The sequence below is a fragment of the Triturus cristatus genome, chromosome 10, assembly GCF_964204655.1.
Source record: "Triturus cristatus chromosome 10, aTriCri1.1, whole genome shotgun sequence".
Taxonomy (NCBI): domain Eukaryota; kingdom Metazoa; phylum Chordata; class Amphibia; order Caudata; family Salamandridae; genus Triturus; species Triturus cristatus.
In genome coordinates this window covers 9,431,643-9,443,810 of record NC_140593.1, presented here as the reverse complement: position 1 = coordinate 9,443,810, position 12,168 = coordinate 9,431,643, and the positions used below count along the sequence as shown (strand labels likewise).

The 12,168-nt window shown below is 44.1% G+C and overlaps 1 protein-coding gene across 1 annotated transcript in view; it reads right to left on the bottom strand.

The window, feature by feature from the left end:
- The window catches only part of LOC146788717 (vomeronasal type-2 receptor 26-like), a 326,796-nt gene that overhangs the window by 123,154 nt on the left and 191,474 nt on the right, over nt 1–12,168 (bottom strand). The window lies entirely within an intron of this gene.

Sequence of the window (12,168 nt, the reverse complement as noted above, 5' to 3'; positions counted from 1 at the left end):
ATTCCCACGTGTAGTTTCTCTCATTAGTAATGTTGGTTAATCAAGACTTTTAACAAAACAAATAATTAGTGATTATAAATTAGTAATTTTAATCATAACATATAAACAAAACTGGAGCTTAAAACTCAATAAATTTTCAACAGAAAACTCTGCTCCAGCAGTACCAGTTTACCAAGAGACTGCAAAATGATGGAGAATATGTAGAGGTATATTTTACCCAACTAAGGAAGCTTGCTTCCTCCTGTAGGTTTGAACAGCTTTTGGAGGAAAGGATAAGGGACCAGTTTATGTTAGGATGCAACTTGGAGAAGGTTCGTAATGAACTCTGGTTAAGAGATGAACCCTCCTTAGATGAGGTGTTGCAAGTTGCGAAAAGAATTGAACATTCTTTAAAGTGTGTAGATACCTTAAAAAGTGATGGGAAAATTTCTGTTCAGGTTGTAAAGGAAGGTAATGGTACTAAAGACATGTCTAAAAGTACTGAGGGAGCAAAAAGTAAAACAAAAACATTTGTTCCTAAATGTTTTAGGTGTGATAAACTTGGTCATTACGCAAATGATAGAAAATGTCCGGCGCTAAATGCAACTTGTTCAAAGTGCAAGCGCAAGGGCCATCTTGCTGTGGTGTGCAAAATGAAAAATACCACTAGTAATGTCAGAACTGTGGGTGTTGGGCTTCAGGAGGAAGATTTTGTTTGTGGTCAAATTGTTGTGCAAGTTCAAGCTGATTTACAGGAAAATAACTTGGGAGAACATAGATCTTCACCTTTGGATATGATTCAAGTTGAGGGAGAGAAAACAAGAGTTTTGTTTGATTCTGGGGCAAAAATTACCATTATCTCACAAACTTTTTATCAGGAGAGGCTTGCTGGGAAGGTAAAGTTGCTCAAACCAGACATACAACCTCTGGCTTATGGAGGTGAACCTATACCACTGTGTGGGTATTTCATGGGTCTGATTGAATATAGTGGTAGATATGTATCAGGAAAGGTGTATGTCTCCAAGAAGGGTGACAGTATTATAAGCTGGTTTCATCAGGCTGATCTGGGGGTTATGTTGGATCCAGGGAGTTCCACTCCTATTATTCTAAAACAGAACATTCAAATGGTTCATCTGAAGTCTGAAGGGGGTGTTCTGTGTGACATTAAAAGTAAATTTCCTAAAGTGTTTAGAGAAGGTTTAGGTTGTCTAAAGGATTTTAAATTGAATATACCCTTACGTCCTGACTCTAAACCTTCAACATGTAAAGTTAGGGGTGTTCCTTTGGCTGTGAGAGATGAGATGAAGAGGGAATTGGAAAAATTGAAAGAAGGGGGCATAATTGAGGAGGTCTCTAGTACAGAGTGGCTTGCTCCGGTTGTCGCTGCACGCAAGGCCAATGGGTCCCTTCGTTTATGTGTGGATTTGAGACAACTAAATAAATGTGTGGTTGTTGATAGATATCCACTGCCCAATATATCTGAATTACTAATGTTGTTAGGGGGTGCTAAAATTTTTAGTACTATTGACTTGGCATCTGCATATCACCAGATTGAGTTGAATATGTCCTCCAGGGATCTGACTTCATTTGTTACTCCTTTTGGTACATTTAGGTTTGTTAGAATGCCGTTTGGTTTAGTGTCAGCGGCATCGGTTTTTCAGCGCGCTATGGAAAAATTTCTAGAAGGTTGTGATGGTGTGTGTGTCTATCAGGACGATATTTTGATATTTGCGAAAGATCTTAAGGAGCATAGGAAGGTACTTTTTGATGTGTTGAGGAGACTTGAGAATGCTAACCTGACTATAAAACTTGAGAAATGTCATTTTGATACTTCTTCCATTCATTATTTGGGGCACACGATCTCTGGTGAGGGCATCTCTCCGAAGCCTGATTTGGTTGATACGATTTCACGCATGCCGCCTCCTGCTTCAAGGGAGGAATTGATGAAGTTTTTTGGGATGGCGGAGTACTATAATAAGTTTGTAGAAGGTTTTGCTGAACATTGCTCGAGCATGAGAGCACTGTTGAAGAGAGGTGTGGAGTTTCATTGGTCTCGGAATGTGATGAAGAGTTTATAGAGATAAAAAGGAAACTTTGTAATGCGCCTAATCTAAAAGGGTTTTGTTCATCAAGAAATTCAGTGGTAACTACAGATGCAAGCATGAAAGGGTTGGGTGCAGTGTTACAACAGGAGGGTGAGAATGGCTTGGAAACTTGTACTTTTATTTCGAGAGGTCATAAGGATACAGAATCACGTTATTCTGTAATTGAGCGTGAAGCGCTGGCTGTATTTTGGGCGGTCAGGAAGCTGAAGAAGTTTTTGTGGGGTACGAAGTTTATTGTTAAGTCGGATCACAAGCCAATGTGTGAAATTTTTGAGAAGATGGGAATTGATCAGGTTTCAGGAAGGATCAGTAAGTGGGTCATAGCTCTTCAGGAGTATGATTTTCAGGTTAAGTATATTCCTGGTATAGAGAACACAGTGGCAGATACTCTTTCTAGGTTGGTGGATGTTTGTAATGAAGAGGATGACACTGATGATTGGGCTGAGGGTGATTCGCATGTGTGTTTTGTTGACACTGGCATTATTGATGAGGCTTTATGGCGGGAGAAATTAACTCAGGATCCTGTTTTAAATGAAGTGATGAGTTTGATTCAGAGAGGGTGGTGTAAAAAGAAGACTGGTTCGGTTGAGGCTGTAAAATTTTGGGGTGTGAAGGATAAATTGGGGGTGTTTGATGGAATTTTGGTACGTGGAACACGGTTGGTACCTCCATTAGCATTAAGGAAGAGGTTGGTTGATTTGACACATGAATTGCATTCTGGCCTGTCTAGGACCAAGGAGCGGCTTCGGACTTCTTATTGGTGGCCTGAAATGGATTTGTACATTGAGAGGGTTATTAGAGATTGTTCGGTGTGTGCTACTTGTGAAAAATCAAAAGTGGTTAGAGTTCAGCCCATGGTCATAAGGGAGCTTCCAAGTGGCCCGTGGAAGGAGGTGGCTCTGGATATTGTGGGTCCCATTCATTCTAGTGGTCAGCAGAGTTATATTTTTGTTTTATTAGACTTATTCTCTAGGTGGCCTGAAATACAATTCACTTCTGGGATAGAGACTGTGCATGTGATTCGTTTTCTTGAAAGTCTTTTGGGTAGAAAAGGATTTCCCGAGTCAATTTTAACGGATAATGGCGTACAACTGGTTTCTAGAGAGATGGAGAAGTTTCTGAAGGATAGAGGTATTACACACAAGAAATGTTCGTTGTACCATCCAGAAACTAATGGGATGGTGGAAAGGTTTAATAGAGTGATTAAAGAGACGATCTCGTTAGCAAAAAGCTCTGGGAAGAACTGGAAGGAACAGGTTTTGAGGAAAATCGAAGAGTATAGAATGACCCCACACAGTTCTACGGGTCAGTCTCCTTTTGTTCTTTTTAGGGGTAGGGCCCCTTGCACTCAGGTTGAACCTTCTTGGGTTCGACGGTTGGGAGACTCTGTGTGTGGTTATTCTCCTGTAAGGAACAATGAGGAGTGGAGAGTAAGAGAGGAGAATAAGTGTTGTTACAGGAAGGAGAACTTTGATATGAGGAAATCTACCAAGCATACAAAAGTTAAGGTTGGGGATGTGGTTGTTGTAAGGCTTCCAGGTTCAAAAGTAAGTTTCTCCAAACCTTTGCATGTTGTTAAGGTTTTCAGTAATGCTGTTAGAACTAGTGATCATAAGATTTGGAATTTAGGAAGGATTTGTGTGAGTTCTGATTTGAATGAGTATGTGGGAAATACTTTGGAAAAGGAAACTGGTTTGTCTGAGTTCACACGCAAAACTTCTAGGGTTCAAAGAAACCAGGATATTTAAAAGACTATGTTTCTTAATGGTTGGGATTCTGGGTGGGTAATGTCTTGAAACTATTTTGTATATGTGTTTTTTTTTGTTGTGTTTTATCGGAGGGAGGTGTGTGGGATTCTGGTTGTCACAGCTATGTCTAGCTTGTGTCATCTGGTTTCTCTAGGTTCTCATTATGATGTAGGAATGTTCTAGCTGTTACCTAGGTTAAGGAATGTGTAAGTTTGAAGGTGTGGGCTGGGTCATGGGACAGTTGGAGAGAGATAACTGTTGTCCTGAGGAGCTGGATGTAGGATTGGATGGGTCCTATTATTTGGAATAAACCTGCATATACTTCAAGAATTTCCTGCGTTAAAGCATCTTATTTTGTCTTAAGGACACAAAGAGGAAGCTATGACAATTGGCTGGGAGGATCATTTAGGTAAATAGCCAAGTTTTTAATCCCTTCCTGAAGGCAAAAAGCTCTGTTGAGTTCCTGAGATGGAGAGGAAGGCTGTTTCATGCATTAATGGCGCAGTAGCAAAAACTCCTACCACCCCAGCTGGTTTTATTATAGCGGGGGAGAATAGCGAGTTTAGTTTGCAGGGAGTGCAAGGCTTTCCCCGGAACATACCACTGAATTGAGTGTTTCAGGAAATCGGGGCCCATGCCATTAAGGGCTTTGAAGACTATGCACATGGCCTTAAACTGAATCCGTAATGCCACAGGTAGCCAGTGAAGAGTTCTGAGTCCCGCCCTTACTGAAATAAACCTGGGTGTACCAGTGAGCATCCTGGCTGCCACATTCTGTACGATCTGGAGTCTAGACAGATGTTTTTTCTGGATGTTAATGTAGAGACTGTTGCAATAATCCAAACATTACAGAATGAGCGCAGTGACTGCAGTTTTCAGGCAGTCTTCTGGGAGGACAAATTTGATTTTACGGAGAATTTTAAGCATAAAAAAGCAGGATGAAACAACCCTGCTAACCTGATCATCAAGAGAAAGTTTCGAGTCAATAAGCACTCCGAGATTTTTTGCCTTTTCCACCGGAACAGGAGGCCCACCCATTGTAGTCGACCACCAGTCCGGTGTCCAAAGGTTGGCAGCGTTGCCGAATAATATAACCTCTGCATTAAGTTTGAGGCAGTTTGATGCCATCCAGGCTTCGATCGCCTGCATGCAGTTATGACATTTTGAGGCAGTCTCAGCCTCTGACCCTTATTGGATTGACAACACAAATTGCGTTTCATCGGCGTAAGAGGTCAACTGGAATCCAAAAGATTTATTCAAGGTTGCCAGCGGAGCGACACATATATTAAATAATGTCGGGCTGAGCAAAGACCCTGAGGGACTCCACATGGGAGAGAGAAGGGATTAGAACTGTCTCTACCGAGGTCCACAGTTTGTATTCTATTAGCTAGGAGCGATTTCAGGAGGTCCCAAGCCTTGCCTTGGACCCCGACCGCTGATAGACATTCCATCAACACTTCGTGATGTACCGTATCAAATGCGTCCGAGAGATCCAGCATGATAAGTATGGCAGCGCTGCCCTGATCTAGAGCCTCCCTAATCTCATCCGTGGATTTTATTAATGCCAATTCAGTGCTATATTCACCACGAAATCCAAACTGCGTGGTGTCTAAAAGTGAGTTGGTCTGAAGGAATAAGCTAAGTTGACCATTCGTAGCCCTTTCAATCATCTTACCCGGGATTGGGAGATGAGAGATGGGTCTATAATTGCTCGGGTCTTTTGGGTCTAAGTTAGGTTTTTTGAGCAAAGGGAGAATGGAGGCTATTTTCCAGGAAGCCGGGAAATGACCGGTGTTAAAAATGGAGCAAAACAATGGGGTAAGTTGATACAAGGGCTATGAATAGCTCTGTTTCCCATTAACTGGTCCCAGGGGCAACTCTGTCTGTAATAATGTTTAGGTGGATTTTCCAGTTATGCCGGTTGTTAGCCCCATTTCCAAACCTCTTGCCTTGACTGTTGGTCCCTTCACGGTTGATTCACCATTTTTATTGATGTCCAATTGTAGGGAGAATTTGCTGGGACTGGATTTGTTAAAAAGGTTACATGTGACAATATTTTGTTCTCCTGATGGTGTATACATGACTATTGGATCACAGGTGACCCGTGCAAAGCATGCTTTGCAAACGATGTTCCCCTCCCTGCAGAGTTGAAAGATGTGCCAACCACATTGTGGGCTACAGGGAACACAGATGTGGGGTTGCTTCAGATCCCACTGGTCTCCATACAGATAAAGGATAATGCCAAATTGCCACGCATTCCCCAGTACAAGATCTCGCAGGCAGGAGAAATGGCCATATTACAAATAATTCAGGATTTGATTAAGTCTGGTGTGGTTGAGGAGACAGTAGTGAATGTGTGCGATAGCCCTATTCTTCCTATCCTTAAAAAGACACCCTTGGACTCTTCTGATGCCCATCCTGAGGTTTACCGATTTGTGATCGACCTGAGAGAGGTAAATAAGATTGTGGTTCCCCAGTACCCTGTGGTCCCAGACATTATCACGATCCTGAAAATGATTCCCCCATCTGCACAATTCTTTTCTGTCATGGGCCTAAAGAATGCTTTCTTCAGCATACCCATCCATATGGATAGAAGATATCTGTTTGGGTTTGCAATAGCCGGTCGGAGCTTTAGATTATGCTGTGCTCCACAAGTCTATACATAAAGTCCTAGTATTTAGAGTCAAGCTTTGAAAGCTCAATTAGATTCTTTGGAGCTTCCCCCTCGTAATGTGCTGTTGCAGTACATTGACGACCTCCTTGTGGCTTCGGACACTGAGGTTGGTTGCAAAGAAGCCACAGTTAAATTATTGTTGCATTTGGCTCATCATGGACACAAAGAGTCACTTTTGAAATTTCAATATTGTCGACAGGAGGTCACCTACTTAGGTCACCTACTGTTGGAGCATCGCAGACTAACACCTGAACGCATAGCTGCTATTACTAATATGTCTGTCACTAAGACCCAACGCGAGGTACGCGCGTTCATTGGGATAACTTTGTTTTTTTCAGCATTGGATCCCTATCTACTCCCTACTAACAAAACCCCTTCTTTACCTGACCACCAAAGATGTGCATGAACCCCTGCCTTGGACATCTTCATGCCAGGAAGCTTTCGAGCAATTAATGGTTGCACTTTGCTCTGCTCCTGTGCTTGGTACTCCTGATTATCAGAAGCCTTTTGTGCTCTACATGCATGAGGCGGACAATTGCACGCTTTCTGTTCTAACACAGGGTTTCGGTGGTAAGCAGAGACCCTCCTCCTACTTCTCTGCCATGCTCGATCACGTCGCAAGACTCTCCTGAGCTGTCTGAGAGCTGCTACATCAGTTTCTATCAAACAATCGGCAGGGCTTGTCCTTGATACTGATCTCACAGTAATGGTACCTCATGCTGTGGATACGCTTTTGAACAAGACAAAGACTCAGCACCTTACTTGTGCACAACTGATTGGATATGACCTGACCTTGTTTGCTCCGCACATTATCATCAAAAGATGTGCCACTCTGAACCCAGCCACGTTACTACCCCTCCCTTCGGAAGAAAAGGACAATGATTGTTTATTTCGAACTGAGGAAGTAACAAAAGGACGGATAGACCTGACTGATGTTGCTTTATCTGACCCCCAAGGGGAATTATATGTTGATGGCTCTTGTTTCAAGCTACCATATGGCACCACCACTCCAGCCTATGCAATCACAATGTTACACACTGTAGTTGAGGCATTCCGTATCTCACATCAATCGGCTCAAGCTGCAGAGTTGGTTGCCCTTCTCAGGGCTTGTGAGTTGAGTGAGGGACTGGCTGTTAATATCTACACCAACAGCCAGTACGCATTTGGGGTGACCCATAATTTGGGCGCCTCTGGGCAGAGAGAGGGTTCTTAACTTCGCACGGACTGCGAATACAGAACATCCCATTGATACACAGATTGCTGTCCGCATTCACACTTCCTGATTAGTTAGCAATAGTAAAATGTAGCGCTCATAAAGCCTTCACAGATGATGTGGGGAGGGGAAATGTGTTCGCAGACCAGACAGCTAAGGAGACAGCTCGATCAAAGATGAAAAAGATGTTTGTTGAAGGTCCCTCTAGGTGGGTCCCACACAATGGAATGTTTGTGGACACATTGGAAAATGTCAGGGAAATCCAGGGTGAGGCGACTCTAGATGAATTGGCAATGTGGGAGGAGAGAACGGGTCGTTTGGACGAGGATGGGTGTTGGACTGACTTGTCTGGGAAACAGCTATGGTTACTGCCTAATTCCTACGTGCTCCCTGTTGTTACCATAGCTCATGGCCCAGCGCATATCTGTGCCAAAGTAATATGCAAGCTACTAGACCCAGCATGGCAGAATGATAATATCACTAAGGCAGCAGCACACCTACTGCAGCATTGTATCATTTGTTTAAATCATAATCCTGGAAAAGGCACTCCTACACCCACTGGCAACTTTGCACCGCCTTTCTTCCCTTTCGAGGTTTACCAGATGGATTTCATCAAAATGGAATGAGTGAATAACTTGAAGTATGTGCTGGCAGTGATTTGAGCATTCAGTAAATGGATTGAGGCTTACCCCACTAAAGAGAATACAGCTATGGCGACGGCCAAGGCACTTTTAAAAGAGTTCTTCCCGCGCTATGGATTGCCACTCGTGATTTGGAGTGACAACGGAAGTCACTTCAATTCAAAGGTCATTGAATTGGTGTGCAACGGCTTGAATATTAAGCAGAAGTTTCATGCAGCAAACCACCCTCAGTCAACAGGCCTGGTTGAGAAGTACAATGGTACTCTCAAACTGAAACTACTAAAGATTCAAGAAAGCACTGGTTTGCGATTGCCAGATGCGTTAACCTTGGCCTTACTATCTACCAGAGTGACTGTGCATTCTAGGACAGGGTTGTCCAACCATGAAGTGGTCTTTGGACGCCCTGCTAATGTCTGGGGCGTCCCAAGACCAACGCGCTTTTCTGAGATAGAGTACCCCCTGTTTGTAGACTATTTGTATGAATTGTCTAAAGATCTTCGTTCTCTTCACCAACAGATACATGCCGTGTTGCAGCCAGTACCAGAGGGTCCCGGGCACCTAATACATCCCGGAGATTATGTAATAATTAAACAATTTCATTGAAAAAGCTGTTTGGAGCTGAGGTGGAAGGGGACTGTCATCGTTCTTCTCATCACTTGTACAGCTGTAAATTTAGACGTCAGAAAACACTGGATACATGCATCTCATGTGAAGTGGGTGCCCCTTCCGGTCCCGTATAACTGTTGGGTCAATGATGACATCGCTGATCAGGAATGTGAGAGGGTGCCATGCTTCATTCCCTTCTCTGATGCCCGATTGAGGTGGGTGCGGACAGACGAAGAGAATGACGCAGCCCTGTCTGAGGCGATTCCCCCAGAGATAAGGGCTGCCTCGGATAACTCTGTTTCCAATACACCCAACTCTGAGTCTTGATGCCCATCTGATCCTGAGATTCTGCAATTTTTGTTGATGAAACAGTGCCTGAAGTAACAAAATATAATCTGAGGCCCCGAAAGAAGAACGGTGCACCAGTAGAACAGTCTAGGAGTTAGGGAAGGACTTGAGCTTAGGGCGCAGGTGCTGTGCCTAAGGTACCTGTATTTGACTAGAGTGAACAACACTGGTGCACTGCCCTGGATGCTGGACAGGATAGTTGAGGGCACTTGCCCAGGAGGGAGGGTGCCCTATCCTGAAAGAAGAGGATTTGTTTTTTCAGCAAGGGCTGTGATTGCGCAGTTCCCCTGTAGTAATGTTTCATAGCACCGTCATTGATGAACAATAGGAGCCTACCGGCTAGGCTCTAAATGGATGCTGGGTGACATTTGCCCCCCTGGTACTGTTGTTGCAATAGTGGCCCTAGCCGGTGAATATCTATTTTCCCTTATGACACATATAAGTTGCCCATGAAGTTTTCTAAATGTATCCATTTGGTCGTCCTATCACTGATGAGGAGCAGCCCTTTGCGGCTCCGTGTCCCACTTCAGATGGGCCTGTTTGGTCCTCTTAGTCCACTAAGAGTAAAATAGTGTTTGTTGTAATCATTTTGCTTTCTCTGCTATTCGTATTTGGGGTGCTGTTCTTCTTAGAAGAGAAATATCCTGTGCATGCTTGGATAAGTACCACGCAAACTCCTCCTGAGCATATTTTTGGTACCTTAGCACCTCACAAAGAGGAACACCGGAAGTCCTATAAGGATAATATTTTTATTCAGACGTTGCACCAAACGCATGATGTTTATAATGCAACAAAATTTTGGGTGTGTGGGTTGCTAACTTCTGTCACGCATCAAAGTGAGAGCTTGCTGCCTATGCCCTTATCCTATGTTAATAGTTGTGAGGGGTGGTTCAACTTACTTAGTTTGATCCGCTCATTCTTCCAAGTTGACTCCTTGGACAAAAAAAAACACTGGTTACCGCTCTTTGAAAATGAATGTGTATTTCAATCATAGGTCCCCACCTGTTGTTTCCCCTGGAGATGGATGGTTTGATCGAGTGTTCTTAAATTCTTGCCTCAGGGCCACAGATCAAGGTAAAAAGGCAAACAGAACACAGATGGATAGAGATAGATTTTCGCAATTCAATGTATCAGAATATTACCAATCCTTCCAAACACGCAATGTCACCAAAGATAATCCCATACCCCTGGCAGTGGTAGATGTACTGGCTCCTTTTTGTGTTCAAGGGACAGGAGACATAGAGGTGGGTGGCAGTAAATGCACCACTTCCATATTGAGGATGCCCAAATGTCCACCCTTGATTCCACCACCTAATGTTTATTTTGTTTGTGGTGCTCGTGGTTATGTATGGCTCCCTCAGGGATGGTCTGGAAGGTGCTACCTTTCCTACCTCCTTCCCCCAGTCTATATAGCCCCTCCCTGCTATCACAAGACTCATCGCCTACAGCGTAGTAGTGTCCTAGCCCCGATTTAAGAGAGAAGACAATACAGACAATATTAATCAGACAGATACCTCTTTACAGCAATTCAATGACATAATGAAAGGAATTCTGCCATTCTGGGATCCCATGTTCAATAGCCGTAATATTTGTTGCCTTGCCAGAGTAGTTGAGGGAGTCATTATTACTACTGCAGGTATACTGACTAATATAACAGTCAAACTTTATGCTACGAGACTTGTTGCTCTTCAAAATCAGATGGCTTTAGATTTCATTCTGGCTGATAGGGGTGGAGCCTGTTGTGTCATTGGCAGCAGTTGCTGCGTATACATTCCTGATAGCGCCCCTCCTGTATACTCTGCAATACAGAAATTACACCGACTTGCCTCAGAAATTCACCAAGATAACGGTTCATGGTCCCTCTCAGGGTGGCTCTGGGGTCTAATGACATCATGGGGTTGGAAGATACTAATTGTCCTAATAGCTATCGCAGGTGTCATCTTTACATGTTGCTTATGTATTAAGTGCCTTCCAACATGTTGCACTTACTGCGTGACCAAGCTCACCCCTACTCCTAGGTTCTCAGGGCGTGATAATAAAGTCACTACTATGATGATACAGGGTGTCCAGGATCAATCAATCAATCAATCAATCACGGCATTTATAAAGCGCGCTACTCACCCGGGAGGGTCTTAAGTAGGCCTGGGCAAAAATTTCGTTCCGTTCGCGGAAATTGCGATATTTTGACATTTTTGCGTTCCGCGGAGAGCGCGAAGATGTCAAAAATTCCGGTTTCCGCAGCTTGGCGATAATTTGTTTCTTGCTCGCGCTGTAAAATGATACATTCTCGCGCGCGCGCGATCGCCTTACCTGATTCCCTGCGTTCGCCGACAAGTTTTCTTGATCCGGTCGCGTTCTCCATGAGATGTTGTATTGTTTTTAGCCATTTGCGCTGTCTCGCGACAGTTCGCGCCCGCAGTGACGTCATGCGTCGCGCGATCACGTCTTTCTTCTCGCGATCATGCACCGCGAGAACAACTCAAAACAAGATGGCCGCGCCCGCAAGCAGCCACATGGGTAAGTTGGCGACCCGCAACCATGCAGAAAATCGCGCGAACATGCCGGAAAAAACCTTCCGCATCTTCGCGATATTTCTGCTTGTTTGCGATAATTTTAAACATTCTCGCGATAATTTGCGAAGGTTAATTCCGCAAATTCCGCCCACCCCTAGTCTTAAGGCGCTGGGGGAGGGGGTATGTTACTGCACGAACAGCCAGGTCTTGAGCTGCTTCCTGAAGGAGAGATGGTCCTGGGTTCGCCGAGGGTGGGTGGGGAGGGAGTTGCAGGTCTTGGCTGCCAGGTAGGAGAAGGATCTTCCTCCGGCGGTGGCTCTGCGGATGCGTGGTACGGTGGC